Genomic DNA, 3655 nt, shown 5'->3' with positions numbered 1-3655 from the left:
GCCCACACACCCTTCCTGCACAGCCCCTGAATCACCTGAGATCAGACCACATGCCCTTTATCGTTAGATATGGAGTGCCTGTCACCCCTGCATCTGGACAAGCTCCACTGTGACTTACCAGATGAGAAGAACACATAGTGATGGACAAGCAGCCTGCTCGTAGATGCGCTTGGACAATCAGGAAATTCCTTCCAGAATCCGTTGTCACACAGGCTTTCTACGCTCGTAAGAGTTACAGTCTTGGAAACCCACAGGGCTTTCCTATGGACTGTCCTATAGGGTTATCATGATTAAGAATTGACTCGATGGCAATGAGTTCAAGATTTGAGTTCATTAAGTGCAGTTTTAGAGTCTCCTGACATCTAATTTGGTCTTTCTGCCTTTTTAATGATCTTTCACTATCTTTGTAGTATATCAAGTTCATGGTGTACCCCCACAGCTCCTCCAGACTTCTATCTTTAGTGTTCAATGTATTGAATCTATTCTTGAGATGTTCTCAAAATTCAGGTGGGGCATACTTTAAGTTGTATACTAGCTCTCACGGACATGTTTTAATTTTATTCAGTTTTAACCTAGACCTGCATATGAGCAATTATTGTCTGTTCCACAGTTGGTCCCTGGTCTTGTTATGGCTGATGATATTGACCTTATCCATCATCTCTTCCCTTAGATATAATAGATTTGATTTCTGTATATCACATCAGGCTACATCCACATGTTTACATAAAAGAATATTTTCAATGAAGAAATTGCTGGTCTTGCAAACTTCTAACATAGTAACTCCAGCTTCATTTGTATTGTCAAGGTTTATTTTCCAACTACTGTCTCTTCCTCATTGTTTCCAACTTTCAGACTCAATTGCCAATAATGATAAATATATCATGTTTCACCAATTTCAGACTAAAGAATTTGGTAGAATTCTTCAATTTATTCATCAGTAGCTTTAGAGATTGGTGTGTAAATTTGAATGATACTTGTATTAATTCAGCTTCCTTGTATGCATATAGCTATTATCCTATCTCAGACAATATCAGACTTCAAGGTAGATCTTGAAATGTTCTTTTTCAAAGATGACACCATTCTTCTTGAAAATGTCATTTCTGACAAAGTAAATCATATGCTTGTCCAATGCAATCAGGCTAAGACTAGGCCATTTCAACCCATGAATGCCTAGGATATTGATCTTTATTTGTTTCACTTCATTTTTGATAATTTCTAATTGTCCTAGAGTCGTATTTCAAACATCCCATGTTCCAGTTATTAACGGGTGTTTGTAACTGTTACTCCTCATTTTTGGTCATGCCCCATCAGCAAATGAAAGTTCCCAATTTTTTGCTTCATCCATGCCATCATGATAAACTTGACTTTGAGAAGGTACTTCTTCCCCACTTGTATTTTTAGTCTTCCAACCTGAGAAACAAATCTTCCAGAACTATATATGACAGTGTACTGCGATTACTCATAAGATTTCCAGTGTCTAACCCTTCAGAAGTGGACAGCTGACTCCTTATTCGTATTCTGTTCTTAATCTGGAAGCTCCATTGAGACCTGTTGACTATGGGTTCGTAACAACTCTTATCACAATCCATACATCTATCCATTGTGTCAAGCACATTTGCACATTTGTTGCCATGGTCATTCTCAAAACATTTGCTTTCTACTTGACCCCTCGGTATCAGCTCCTCATTTCCCCCCTCCCTCTCTGCTCTCCCCTCCCTCATGAACCCTTGTTAATTTATAAGTTATTATTATTTTGTCATATCTTACACTGTCCGATGTGTTCCTTCACCCACTTTTCTGTTGTCCATTCCCTAGAGAGGAGATTATATGTAGATCCTTGTAATCGGTTCCCCCTCTCTACCCCACCCTCCCTCCGCCCTCCTGGTATCGCCACTCTCAGCACTGGTCCTGAAGGGATCATCTGTCCTGGATTCCCTGTGTTTCCGGTTCCTATTTATACCAGTGTACATCCTCTCATCTAGCCAGACTTGTAAGGTAGAACTGGGATCATGAGAGTGGGGAGAGGAAGCATTTAGGAACTAGAAGAAAGTTGTAAGTTTCATCATTGTTACACTGCACCCTGATTGGCTCATCTCCTCCCCAGGACCCTTCTGTAAGGGGATGTCCAGTTGCCTACAGATGGGTCTTGGGTCCCCAATCTACAATTCCCCTCATTCACAATGATTTGATATTTTTGTTCTTTGATGTCTGATACCTGATCCCTTCGACACCTCATGATCACACAGGCTGGTGTGCTTCTTCCATGTGTGCTTTGTTGCTTCTGGGCTAAATGGCCACTTGTTTACCTTCAAGCCTTTAAGACCCCAGATGTTATATCTTTTGATAGCCAGGCACAATCAGTTTTCTTCACCACATTTGCTTATGCACCCACTTTGTCTTCAGCAATTGTATTGGGAAGGTGAGCTCACAATGATATGATTTTTTTGTTCTTTGAAACCTGATAACTGATCCATTCACCACCTTGTGATCACACAGGCTGGTGTGCTTCTTCCATGTGGGTTTTATTGCTTCTGAGGCTGGCCCCAATCCCAACTACATGGACACCTGCCCTTCCCCGCAGAAGAATTTATTTCAGAGGACAGCACTGAAGCTTCAGCTCAGGGAGAGGGACATGTCTGATCAGAGCACACAGGAACAAATGAAGGGGGAGGAAGAGAGAGTGGAGCACATCCTGGCCCACCAAGCTGTGAGGACGATATTCCTGCTCAGAGTAGCCAATCCACATAGAAGACCATACGGCCGGCCCTACTATGAGACACGACACCTCTCACTGACCCAAAGCCCTACAGGGGACAACACTGGAGAAACAGTGTGGAAATTGCACCCAATCTGAGCTCACCACACGGAGGCAAAACACTAAGGGTATGCAAGGGGAACATAGCAACGAAGTCCCCAGGGAATACCAAAAATAGACTTTGGGGCCAGGGCTTGGCACCCATAAGACTGGACCAGAAAACATTCCCAAAGGCCAACAAACAGTCCTTGAATTAACTGTAGGCTTTTCTTTGTTGTTGTTCTTTTGTTGTATATTGTTGCTTGGTTTTGCTCTGTCTTGTTTTTGTGCATGTTAGTATCTCCGCAGGTCTGCGATCTGCTTCTTGATCATTTTCTCTCAAGCTCGGTACTCCAGGACTATCATCTGTATCTGTTTTTTCTCTCTTGTCTTCGTTGGAGAGAACTTTGTAGCATGTCTGACTAGTCCACCACTGTGCCAAACATAAAATATAATGGATTTTAAGGCACTGAAAAAATAGATCACTTTGTATTTTACATATTGGTTTTGCTATCTCATGCTCTGTAACAAAAATATATCAAAGGCGGGTGGTTTTAAATAACAGAAATTCATTGTCTTGCAGTTTGGGAGTCCAGAAGTCTGAATTAGGGTATTAAGTCTCGTGGAATTCTTTCTTTGTCAAGAGTTCAGGATTTCCCATGGCATTACTTGGGCTTATAAGTGGTTTCTCACATGGTCCGCTTTTTAAACTGTATGTTTGTTCTGTTGTTTTTATGAGGAACTACAAAGAAGTAATTAGAATTAGGACCCATCTCACCCTGGTATGATGTCATCAACATAACAGAAGAAACCTGTTTCAAAACATCATTATATTTACAGCTGCAAGAGTTAAGATGTCTA

Source organism: Echinops telfairi, unplaced genomic scaffold (genome assembly GCF_000313985.2).
Source record: "Echinops telfairi isolate 266 unplaced genomic scaffold, ASM31398v2 ScPeMD7_5868;HRSCAF=6743_0, whole genome shotgun sequence".
Classification (NCBI taxonomy): Eukaryota; Metazoa; Chordata; class Mammalia; order Afrosoricida; family Tenrecidae; genus Echinops; species Echinops telfairi.
The sequence above is the reverse complement of the archived record's forward strand: the minus strand, read 5'-3'. Positions refer to the sequence as shown.